This window comes from Myotis brandtii, unplaced genomic scaffold (assembly GCF_000412655.1).
Source record: "Myotis brandtii unplaced genomic scaffold, ASM41265v1 scaffold465, whole genome shotgun sequence".
NCBI classification, from domain to species: domain Eukaryota; kingdom Metazoa; phylum Chordata; class Mammalia; order Chiroptera; family Vespertilionidae; genus Myotis; species Myotis brandtii.
In genome coordinates, this window is record NW_005367775.1 from 735,832 (window position 1) to 748,579 (window position 12,748).

A 12,748-nucleotide genomic window follows, 5' to 3' on the forward strand; every position below is an offset into this window, starting at 1 on the left:
GCTGATGGCTGTTTGCAGCTGGTCACACCACCCCCTTCATGGGGGTCCCCACTGGGGTGCCCGGCCAACCTGGATGAGGGGTTGATGGCTGTTTCAGGCTGCCTGCACCCCCTTTAGGGTGGGGGTCCCCACTGGGGTGCCTGGCCAGTCTGGATGAGGGGCTGAAGGTTTTCAGGCTGGCCAAGCCCGCTGGCTACTGAAGCTCCCAGCCTCTCCTTTTATTCTTTTTTTTTTTCATTCTGGGATTTATTTACCTTCTATAATTGAAACTTTGTTGCTGCTCCAGCTCCGAGGCCACGGCCTGCTGAAAGCAGGTATCTGGAGTTTGTTTAGCTTCTATAATTGCAACTTTGTTGCTTAGAGTGGAGCTCAGAGCCCGGCCGCAGCAGGGAGGAAGCTTGGCTTCCTCCATCACTGGAGCAAGCAAGCCTCCTGCTCGCTTCAGCTGCGTGGCTGCCGGCCGCCATCTTTGTTGGTGGTTAATTTGCATATCTTGCTGATTAGCCCATGGGAAGCGTAGCAGAGGTATGGTTAATTTCAGTCTTTGTTTATTATTAGATAGGATACTAGAGGCCTGGTGCACGAAATTCGTGTACTTGGGGGGGCGGGGTCCCTCAGCCCAGCCTGCAATGATGCCAGTGTCCTGCGCACGGCCAGGGCCAGGACGCTGGGCTCACGTTCCTGGGGCGACACTGCCAGGGTCCCCCTCCCCCCCCCCCCCACTATGTGCACCGCCATATTTGTCGTGGAGTGATGGTTAATTTGCATATTCTCTTTTATTAGATAGGACTAGAGGCCCAGTGCATGAAATTCATGCACTGGGGCGGGGGGGTGTCCCTCAGCCCAGCCTGCACCCTCTCCAATCTGGGACCCCTCGGGGATGTCCAGCTGCCGGTTTATGCTTAATTTCTGACTGGTCCTTTTTCATGTCTTTGACATTCATACTTAGACTCTTGAAAGTCTCACTAAGTCCTTTGAAGCTCTCATTAAGTCCCTTGAAGCTCTCATTAAGATCCTTGAGTAACCTTATAATCATTGTTTTGAGTGCTGTCCAGTGGTTTACTTGCTTTCATTCATTTGTGACGTTTTTCTTTGCCTCTGCATTTTGGTTGCTTCCCTGTGTTTGTTTCTATGTTTTAGGTAGAGTTGATATGTCTCCTGGAATTGGTAGAGTGGCCTTGTATATTAGGTGTCCTCTAGGGCCCAGTGGCTCAGCCTCCCCAGTCACCTGAGCTGGGCACTCTAGGTGAGTCCCTGTGTGAGCTGTGTGCACAGTCTTATTGTAGTTGAGCCCTGATTGCTGTTGGCATTATTGGGAGGAATTCAAGTGTAGACCAATTGGCTGTGAGGACCAGCTATGACTACAGTGGAAGAGCTGCTGTGCAGGAGACACCCCTATGGAGCAGGACTTGCTTCAGTGGGACTCTATTGCTAATTGAATCTGCCCCTTAAGTGTGTCATTTGTGGATATATAGAGTTGTAACCTGGCATGGTCTGAAGCTGTCCACTGAATTAAAATGCCGCTGGGGCCTCCAGGGAAGTGCAAAGTCAGCCACTACCTAGGGCCACCCATCAGGAGCTACAGAAAGGTCTACAGATGGCTGCTTTTTGTATTGGGCTTGGAAGTGCCCAGACAAGGCCCTGCTGTGAAGCAAGGCAGGCTGGTGCTAGTGCCAGATCTTGAGCCTTTTACTGATAGGTTTAGGGCAAACTGATACCAGCTGCTGCTTGTCTGAGAGATTTTAGCAAAGCCTGAAGCCTGAAGCAGGATAGGCTATTAATAAGGACAAGCCACTGCAAACAACTTGGGTGGGGCTGCAAATTGAATGGAGAGGGGTCTCAGGGAATTTCCAGGACAGAACAAACAGTGTGAGCCAGGCTGATGGAAACTCTGATATGGCTGCCAGTCAGCTCTGGGACAGGCGAGGTCTCAGCATAGGAACAGTCTCCTGAAATTAAGGAGACTTCTCTTCCAAGCTTGGGAATCCTGTGCTGGGAGGTTTGATGTGGGGCTGGGACTCTTGCTTATCATGGGAGGCCTCTGCAGTGGAGATATCACTCCCCACCCTGCGCCCCAATTAAAAAAATATGCGCATGTGATTGTCAGACCAGCCTGTTCTGTGACTCTACCCCTCCTGCCAGTCTTGATGAACTTTGTTGTTTACTTCTTTAGTTGTAGGACTTCAATTCAGCCAGCATTCCAGCGGTTCTGAATGATGGTTGTTCTATATGTTAGTTGTAATTTTGATGTGGTTGTGGGAGGCAGCGAGTATTGGCATTTACCTATGCCACCATCTTGGTTCCTTTATTTCTTTTTTTGAAGTTTCATTGTTAACATATAGGAAAGCAGTGGATTTTTATACATTGCTTTTGTATCCTGCAACTTGACTGTATTTTTTCATTGTTTCTAGTAGTTTTTTTTTGCTGGGATCTCTAGGGTTTTCTATATATAGAACCATGTTATCTGTAAAAAGTAACATTTTTATTTCTTCCTGGATGCCTTCTATTTATTTCTCTTGCCTTATTGCTCTGGCTAGGACTTCCAGAACTATGTTAAATAAGAGTGGCCTCCTTGTCTTGTTTCTGATTTTAGAGGGAAAGCTTTTAGTTTTTTGCCATTGAGTATAATATTGTCTGAGGGTTTATTATATACTAGAGGCCCAGTGGGGTCTCTTGGCCTGGCCTGTGGGAATTGGGCCAAAACCAGCAGTCCACCATCCCCTGAGATGTCCCGGTTGCAAGAGGGTGCAGGCCAGGCCGAGGGACCCCATTGGTGCACAAATCTGTGCACCGGGCCTCTAGTATGCATATAAGATCTTTGGTTAATCTCTTCCTGCCCTCCCCCCCCTTCCCTGCTGAGATTCATCAGTCTGTTCCATGTTTCCATGCCTGTGGTTTTTGCTCCTGCGTTGAGCATCTGCCCCCTGGTGGTCAGTGTATGTCATAGCTAATGGTCGGACAGTCGCTTAGGCTTTTCTATATATAGATGGCCTTTATTATGTTGAGGTACTTTCCCTCTCTTCCTATTTTATTTATTAGTGCTTTCATCATAAATGGATATTTAGCTTATCAAAAGCTTTTTCTGCATCTGTTGGTAAGATCATATGATTTTTATTTTATTTATTTATTTTTTGGGTTAATTTACACCTGAGGATATTTCTTAAAATATCCTAGTTCTTTAAGATGTAATGTTGATTTCAGAGAGGAAGGGAGAGGGAGAGACAGAAAGAAACATCAGCAATGAGAGGAAGTCATTGATTGGCTGCCTCCTGCACGTCCCCTACTGGGGATCAAGCATGCAACTTGGCATGTACCCTTGACTGGAATCAAACCTGGGACCCTTCAGTCCACAGGCTGATGCTCTATCCATTGAGCCAAACTGGCTAGGGCTCCATTGAGTTTTAGAGAGAGTAGAAGGGAAGGATGTGAAGGGGGTGGAGAGGGAGAGAGAGAAACATCAACGTGAGAGAGACATATTGATAGTTTGCCTCTGCATGTGGCCCAACCAGGGCCGGGGATTGAAACTGAGACCCAGGTATGTGCCCTTGACTGGGAATTGATTGGGTGACCCTTTGGCACATGGTCCGGTGCTTTAACCACTGAGCCACGCCAGCTAGAGCAAGATCATACGAATTTTATTTGTGTTTTTGTTGATGTTGTGTATTACATTGATTGATTTGTATATGCCGAACCATCCTTGTGCTCCTTGAATGAAGCCCATTTGATCATAATGTATTAATTTTTTGTTGTATTGTTGTATTTGATTTACTAGTATTTTGTTTAGGGTTTTTATATCTGTAGGTAGTTTTCTTTTCTTTTGTGTTATCCCTGCCAGGTTTTGGTGTGAGGGTGATGTTGGCCTCATAAAATGTGTTAGGAAGTATTGCCTCCTCAATTTTTTTGAAGAGTTTGAGAAGGTTAGGTTTTAAATCTTCTTTGAACATTTGGTAGAATTTGCTGGTGAAGCCATCTGGTCCTGGACTTTTATTTTTTGGGACTTTTTTATAGTTGTTTCAATTTCTTCACTGCTGATTCGTCTATTTAGATTTTCCAGTTCTTCATGATTTAGTTTATGAAGGTTATACATTTCTAGGAACTTATCAAAATAATTGAATTTGGTGGCATTTCCTTCTATTGTCTTTGGGTTGCTTTTGTTTTTCTTTTTCTAGTTCTTTAAGATGTAATGTTAGATTGTTTAATTGAGATTTCTCTTATTTCTTGAGATAGCCTTGCAATGATATAAACTTCCCTATTACTGCTTTCGCTGCATCTCATAAGTCTTTTTTTTTTTAATATATATTTTTTTATTATAGAGAGTTAGAAACATTGATGGGAGAGAAACATTGATCAGCTGCCTCCTGCACACCTCCTACTGGGGATGTGCCCGCAACTAAGGTACATGCCCTTGACTGGAATCGAACCTGGGACCTTTCAGTCTGCAGGCAGACGCTCTAGCCACTGAGCCAAACCAGTTAGGGCTCTCATAAGTCTTGATATGTCATATTGTCATTCTTGTTTGTCACTTTATGTCTTTTGAACTCACTTATTTCTTCTTTGACCCAGTCATTTTTTAGTAGTATGTTGTTTAATCTCAACATGTTTGTGGATTTCTTTACTTCCTTTTTGCAGTTGATTTCTAATTTCAAAGCATTTTGATCAGAGAATATGCTTGGTGTAATTTCAGTTTTAAATTTATTGAGGCTAGTTTTATAACCTAACATATGGCCTATCCTTGTGAATGTTCCATGTACAATAGAGAAGAGCGTATAATTTGATGAAAGGTTCTATAAATGTCAATTATGTCAATTCTAATGTGTCATTAAGCTTTTTTATTTGTTTAGAGAATCATTTTCCACCCTTTCACTTTGAATCTACCTTTGTCTTTGCAGCTTAGATATTTCTTTAGAAGGCAGCTTATGGTTGAGTTTTGTTTTTGATACACTCTGCTACTCTGTGCCTCTTTATTGGTGAATTCATTTCATTTACGTTTAGGGTAATTATTGATGTAGTTGAGGCCCAGTGGGGTCCCTAGGCCTGCACCCTCTCCCAATCCGGGACCCCTCGGGGGATGTCGGAGAGCCGGTTTCAGCCCGATCCTGCAGGCCAGGCCGAGGGACCCCACTCATGCACCATGCCTCTAGTACGCACTTAAGATCTTTGGTTAATCTCTTCCCGCCCTCCCCCTTCCCTTCTGAGATTCATCAGTCTGTTCCATGTTTCCATGCCTGTGGTTTCTGCTCCTGCATTGAGTGTCTGCCCCTTGGTTTATTCCTGGTTGTTCAACTTCAGCTGCTTCAATGCATGGGTTTCTCAGGTGTGCTTCTATATTGAGCAGGGAATCATTTGTTATAGTTGAAGTTTCAGGAGGAGAAGCCGAGGGGATCATCATGCTGCCATTCCTAGAAGCAAATATTATTGATGAAAACACCTCAAAATTTACAACTAATTGACAGCACTTGCTTATATTAAAACCAAATCTAAATTGCATTGTTGCTTGTAGTGAAAGAAATACTTCTTGCCAGCTATAAATGTTTCACATTTTACAAGGATGCTATCTATATCTTATTTATCTTCAATAACAGGTTCTATAAGCCAGTCACAAGGTTATTGCAACATCCACCTCACTACCTCTTCAAGGTCTTTATATGAACTTTTTTAGCTTGTCAATATCCATAAAATAACTTGCTGGGATTGTGTTAAAAATCTATTGATGTATTTGGCAAGAATTGACATTTTGACAATTTGAGTCTTTCTTTTCCCATGTACATGGAATATTTCTACTGATTTAGAGCGTGGTTTCTTTCATCAGAATTTTGTGGTTGTTCTTATATAGCTCTTGTATATATTTTGTTAGATTTATATCTGGTGTGTGTTTTTCTGCTCAGGTAAATGATGTAATGTTTTTAATTTCAGATTCCAGTTGTTCATTGCCAGTATGTGGGAAAGCAATTACCTTTTGCATATTATCTTGGTACCTTGCAACCTTATTGTAATTGCTTATTAGTTCCAGGACTTATTTGTTGACTCTGAGATGTTCTACCTAGACAATTGTGTGATTTGTGAACAAAGGCATTTCATTTCTTCCTTGCTAATCTATATATCTTTTACTTCTTTTCCTTAACTTATTGGATTAGCTAGGTTTTATAGTACAATGATGAATAGAAGTGGTGAGAGTGGATATCCTTGGCTTGTTGATATTATTGGAAGTTCTCTCACCATTAAAAATGATGTTAGCTGTAGGTTGCAGATATTCTTTATCAAGTTCAGGAAGTTCTCCTTTCTTCCTAGTTTTTGTGTGTGTCAGGGGGAGAATTATTATTATTTTTTTAATCATGAATGGTTGCCAAATTTTTTCAAATACTTTTTTACATCTGTTTCTATGACCATATATGTGTTGTTTTTGTTGTTGTTTAATGTAATGGCTTACATTAATTGAATTTTGCGTTGCATACTTGGAACTAGAGCAGCCGTGGGCAAACTACGGCCCGCTTGAAATGAATAAAACTAAAAAAAAAAAGACCGTACCCTTTTATGTAATGATGTTTACTTTGAATTTATATTAGTTCACACAAGCACTCCATCCATGCTTTTGTTCCGGCCCTCCGGTCCAGTTTAAGAACCCATTGTGGCCCTCGAGTCAAAAAGTTTGCCCACCCCTGTATATAATACTAGGGGCCTGGTGCACAAAAATTTGTGCACTGGGGAGGGGGTTCCCTCAGCCCAGCTTGCCCCCTATCACATACTGGGAGCCCTAGGGGATGTCCTACTACCTGCTCCCTGCTCCCCTTGGGGAGCGGGCCTAAGCCACAGTCTGGCCTCCCTTTGTGGGAGTCGACCGGGCTGATCAGGGGAAGGCACCAGCCCCATCACTGCACTGTTGCAGCCACTGCCAGTCACCGCAGCCACCAAGGTGTTTTTATCAACACGGACTCCAGGACTCCAGTCATGAAAAAACGACAACTTTCTTTAGGCATTTTCAAGATGTGTCTTTCGTAGGATATGACATTTCTTTCTTTCTTTTTTTATCCTCGCCCGAGGATATGTTTCCATTGAATTTTAGAGAATGTGGAAGAGAAAGGGAAAGACAGAGAGAAACATCAAAGTGAGAGGAACACTTTGGTTGGTTGCCTCCTGCATGAGCCCTGACCTGGGCCCAGGCCAGGGAGGAGCCTGCAACCTAGGTACATGCCCTTGGTCAGAATTGAACCCAGAATCTGCGTTGGGCAGGCCGAGGCATTATCCACTGAGCCAAACTGGCTAGGACAGGATATGACATTTCTTAACCCTCCAGCAGCAGACCTTCATTTTTTTCTCCAGGAGTGTGGTAAAAAAAACCCTAGATCACTTTTTGGACTCTTATTACCCAAGTTACTAAGAATATTACCACAGGGAGCTAAACCAATGAGCAGTCAGAAAAGGTGTTTCCTCTGTAGTTCACACCAATTGCTGGCTTGGCCCCTGCCCAGGCCTAACTAATGCCTCTGGCCGAGTCATTAGTCCTGGGCAGGGGACCTCCAGCTCCCTCAATCGTCGGCTCAGCCCCTGCTCCCCATGATTGCTGGCTCTGCCCCTGCTCCCCGCCATCGCCAGCTCCCTCCCTGCTCCCCGCCATCGCCGGCTCCCTCCCTGCTCCCCGTAGTCGCTGGCTCTGCCCCTGCACAGGCCTAACACCTCTGGCCAAGGCCTTAGGCCTGGGCAAGGGACCCCCAGCTCCCACCATCACCGGCTCCGCCGATTTCTGGAACCGCCCCTGCCCAGACCTAACACCCCTGGCCGGGGCCTTAGGCCTGGGCAGGGGACCCCCAGCTCCCCGCAATCGTGGGCTTCGCTCCTGCTCCCCACCATCGTGGCTCCGCCCATGCCCAGGCCTAACGCTTCTGACCGAGGCGTCAGGCCTGGGCAGGGGTCCTCTGAGCTCTGATTGCAGGCTCAGATAGCCAATAGCCGCTGGGCGCCTATGTATGCAAATTAACCACCATATTTGTTGGCAGTTAATTTGCATATCACACTGATTAGCCAATGGGAGGTATAGCGAAGGTGCGGTCAATTAGCCTTTTTGTCTATTATTAGATAGAATGACTCTCATTTGTCATGGTTTATAATTCTTTTTACATATTGTTGGGTACAGTTTGTTTATATTTTGTTGAGGATTTTTACATATGTGTTCATGAGAGACTGCTTTTTAGTTTTCCATTCTTGTAATGTCTTGTTTGATTTTGGTATTAAAATAATGCTGGCCTCATAGAATGAGTTGGGAAGTGGTCTCCTTGTATTTTCTGGAAGAGATTGTAGAGAATTGGTATAATTACATCCTTAAATTTCATCAGTAAATCCATCTGAGCCTGGTGCTTCCTGTTTTTGAGAGTTATTAAGTATTGATAAATTTTCTGCAATAGTTATAGGCCTATTGAGATTATCTATTTCTCCTTTTAGTTTTGGTAGATCATGCCTTTCAAGGTATTGATCTATTTCATCTAGAGTATTAAATTTATGTATATCTAGTTGTTCGCGTATTCCTTTACCATCCTTTTAATGTTCCTGGGAGCAATAATGATGACCTGATATTAGTGATTTCATTTCTCATATTAGTAATTAGCACCTTAACCTGGCTAAAGATTTACCTGTTTTATTGATCTTTGCAAAAAATCAGCTTTGAGTTTTGTTGATTTTTCCCCCTCTGTTGAGTTCCTATTTTCAATATCATTGATTTAAGTTCTGATATTTATTACTACAAAACCTCAGTTTTGAACTTTTTTCATTCTGAAGGCTGTTTGAGAAGTGATTTGTTCGAAAAGTGAATCATTTTTTCCTATTTGAAATGTAAATTGGCCTGGGATGGGGCGGGAATAAGGTGGCAGTGGGCCCTGGGGGGGAATGAGGGGGGAACATCTGTAATACTCTCAACAATAAAGATTTAAAAGAAATAAATAAATTGAATTAATCTGTTCTAGACACACAAATAATTCCATTTTAACCTTTCTTATATACAGTACATGTCTAATGTACTGTTTAATATAGAAATAAACACTTCTTTTCTTAAATTTATCGAACCACCCTCTACTAACCTTAAAGGAATCACTTTCAGTACTAGTTCCAGAGGTATCTTTCAGGAAGTCTGTATGCGGCATCTTCCTGCCTCCAAAACGGCTGTCACTCTCAAACTGCTTTTCCTTTATCCAAATCACCAGCAATCTTTCTACCTCTTCAGTTTCCTGTGATCCTTTTTTTCACTCCTTAGCAACATTAGCACTCTTGATGGCTTCTTTATGTTTTAAAACTAGTGGCCTGGTGCACGAAATTCATGCGGGGGAGGGGGTTCCCTCAGCCCAGCCTGCACCCTCTCCAATCTGGGACCCCTTGGGGGATGTCCGACTGCTGACAGTCGGACATCCCTCTCACAATCCGGGACCGCTGGCTCCTAACAGCTCGCCTGCCTGCCTGATTGCCACTGACCACTCTGCCTGCTGGCCTTCTCGCCCCCAACTGCCCCCCCCCAGCCAGCCTTCTTGCTCCCAACTGTGTTGGCTTGCTCGACCCCAACTGCTCCCCCTGCCAGCCTGCTCACCCCCAGCTGTCCCCCCTTCCAACCTGCTCACCCCCAACTGCCTGATCGCTCCTAACTGCCCCCCACTACCGGCCTGCTCACTCCCAACTGCCCTCCCTGCCGGCCTGCTCACCCCCAATTGCAATTGTGTGGCCCCCCCCCACCCCCCCCATCGGCCTGCTTGCCCTTAACTGCCTCTTGTCTTGGCTCCACCACCATGGCTTTGTCCGGAAGGTCTCCCGGTCTAAGCATATTAACTCTTTTATTAGTATAAATGGTGCTGATCCTTGATTTTGCCATCAACAAAAGCATTTTCTCATTTGTTTCCTGAGAGATGCTTTTTTTTTTTTTATGGTGAGGTATCAGCATGAAAGGGTTGTCTGGTTGAAAACTGAAGTTTTGTTCTATAACCAAGACATTTTTTTCTGTGAACAACTTGGTTGAGAACCAAATTGTTCAAGGTGGGAGATGTTCGAGAACCAAGTTGTAACTGTATTTCTACTTTTCCGCTTACTTGTAAATTTAATTTGCTCTTTCTCTAGAGTCCTAAAGTGGATAGTTAGGTTGTTGATTCTAGATCTTCTTTTCCTATACATTTACTTAGTGCTATAATTTATCTCTAAGGAATAGCTTTGCTGTATCCCACATATTTTAGTTGTTTTTATTTTAATTTACTTCAAAATATTTTAAAGCTTCTTTTTAGACTTCATCTTTAACTCAGGTGTTATTTTAAAGTTTTTTATTTTTTTAAACTCTGAGTGCTTTTGGTTTTCAGCTATCTTCTTGTTACTGATTTTTAGTTTTATTTCATTGGCATACTTTGTATGGTTTCTTTTAAATTTGTTTAGGTGTGTTTCATGGTCCTGAGTATGCTCTGTATTGGTGAATGGTTCATGTGAATATGAGAAGAATGTGTATTTTGTTATTGTTGGATGAAGTACAATATAGATGTAATATTTATTAACCAGTGTAATTCTTTCAGTTTTTTTTTCTGATGTATTTTGGCAGCCTTTTGTAAGGAGTGAACACAGTAAAGGTTATTATATGTTCTTGGAGAATTGACCCCTTTATTCCTGATAACTTTCCTTGCTCTTAAATCTGGTCTGTCTGAAATTAATAAATTACTCCCGCTTTCTTTTGATTAGTGATAGTATGGCATAGCTTCCTCTGTTCTTTAATTTTAATCTTTGTCTATTTCTCTCTATTTTTTAATGCTTGCCCAAGGATATGTTTTTATTGATTTTTAGAAAGAGGATTTTTAAGGGGGGACGGGGGAGAGAGAGAAGAGAGGGAGAGAGGGAGGGGGTGGTGAGTTGAGGTGAGAGAGAAACATGGATCGGTTGCCACTTCTACACACTGTGACCAGGGATTGAACCCACAATCTAGGTGTATGTCCTGACTGAGAATCAAACCCATAACCTTTTGGTGTATGGGAGAATGTTCTCCAGCGGTCGCCAACCTTTCGGAGCTCATGGACCACCAGTTGGCAACCGCTGCAAGGCTCTATTTATATTTAAAGTGTATATAGGAAATATCTAGTTGGGTCTTATTTTTCTTATCCACTTTACCAATCTCTATGTTTTAATTGATATATTTAGATCTTTGGTATGGAAGGTGATTATTGATATAGTTAGATTAATATCGTCCATATTTGTTATTTTTCTATTTGTTGTCTACCCCCCCTCTTTTTCTGCCTTCCCTGGCCTTCATTAAGCTTTTCATATGATTCAATTTTTTCCTCCCTTTCTTTAGCATATCAACAATGCTTATTTTTTTTTAAATTATCTATAGTAGTTGTGCTTATGTTCACAGAATACATTTATAATTTTTAAAATAACATTATACTACTTTATAGGTAGTATAGGTACCTCATAACAGAGTATTCCCAGTTCCTTGCTCCCATTTGTTATAACATTATTATTATTCTTTCACAAGCTAGTTACAGAAACCATTGCTGTTATTTTGAACAAACAGATCAATTAATAAGAAAAATAAATATTTTATTTTACCTTTATTATTTTCTAATGTTTTTCCTTCCTTTTTGTGGATCTGAGTTCCTTTCCTGTATCATTTTCCTTCTTTCTGAAGATTTTTTTGGCCTTTGGCAAAGCAGATCTACTGATGACAAATTTCTTCCTTTTTTTTTTTGAGAATGTTCTTATTTCTCTGTCACTTCTGAAGAATAATTTTGCTGGATATGGAATAGGGGATTTTAGGTTGGTGGATTTTTCTTTCAACACTTTAAATATTTCATTCCACTCTTTTTTTATTCAACGTTTCTTAAGATAAATCAGTTATAATTTTTATCCTTGAATGCGGTTATAGGTAAGATGTTTTTTCCCTCTGGCTTCTGTCAAGGTTTTCTTTTTTTGTCTTTGATTCTCAGCAGTTTTGCTATTCCCCTTGATGTCCTCCCTAGTTTCCTGGATCTGTGGTTTTCATATATTTTATTAATTTGGGGAAATTTCAGTCATTTTTATTTTACATATTTCTTGTTTTCCGTTCTCTCTTTTTCTGTTGTTTCGTGTATTCCCATTACACATATGTTAACACTTTTTGTAATTGTCCACATTTTGGGGATATTCTGTCTTTTTCTTTGCACTTTTGTTTTGAAAATTTCTATTGACCTATCTTCAAACTCACTTATTCTTTGCTAGGCCATATCCTTCAAACTGATGAGCCTGTCAAAGGCATGCTTTACTTGTATTATGCTGTTTTTGGTTTCTAGCATATCCTTTTGATTTTATCTTGGAATTTCTATTTTTGTTCACTGACTTAAAATGTTTTAGTAATTATTAGATATACAGGGTATTCTCAAAAAATGTATACACACTTTAACAGCTAATAGCTCAGTTTTGAAAATGAAATGTATTTTAATAAACATTGCTTTTATAATTATTCAAAGTTGTATGTATACATTTTTTTGGAACACCCTTTGTATTTGGTGTTTGTTTTCTGGTGTATGTATATTACACTGTTCTGTCTGTCCTAGTAGTATGGTAGGTCATATTAATTTCTGGTACAGTAAATGTTTATCACCAGAAACATTTTGGCTGGTACTCTGGTTTTTGTTTAATTCTTATTAAAATTTATTCCTAGTAATTTGTAATATAATTTTTTCAATTGTGGAGTCATTTAAATTTTATTTTCTAATGAATTGTTGCTGGCATATATGAAGTCCTTTGCTTTTTTATATGATTTTCT

At 41.4% G+C, this 12,748-nt stretch overlaps 1 protein-coding gene across 1 annotated transcript in view; it reads left to right on the top strand.

Moving 5' to 3' along the window:
* CDK13 (cyclin-dependent kinase 13) overlaps positions 1 to 12,748 on the top strand; it is a 95,807-nt gene that overhangs the window by 31,202 nt on the left and 51,857 nt on the right. The window lies entirely within an intron of this gene.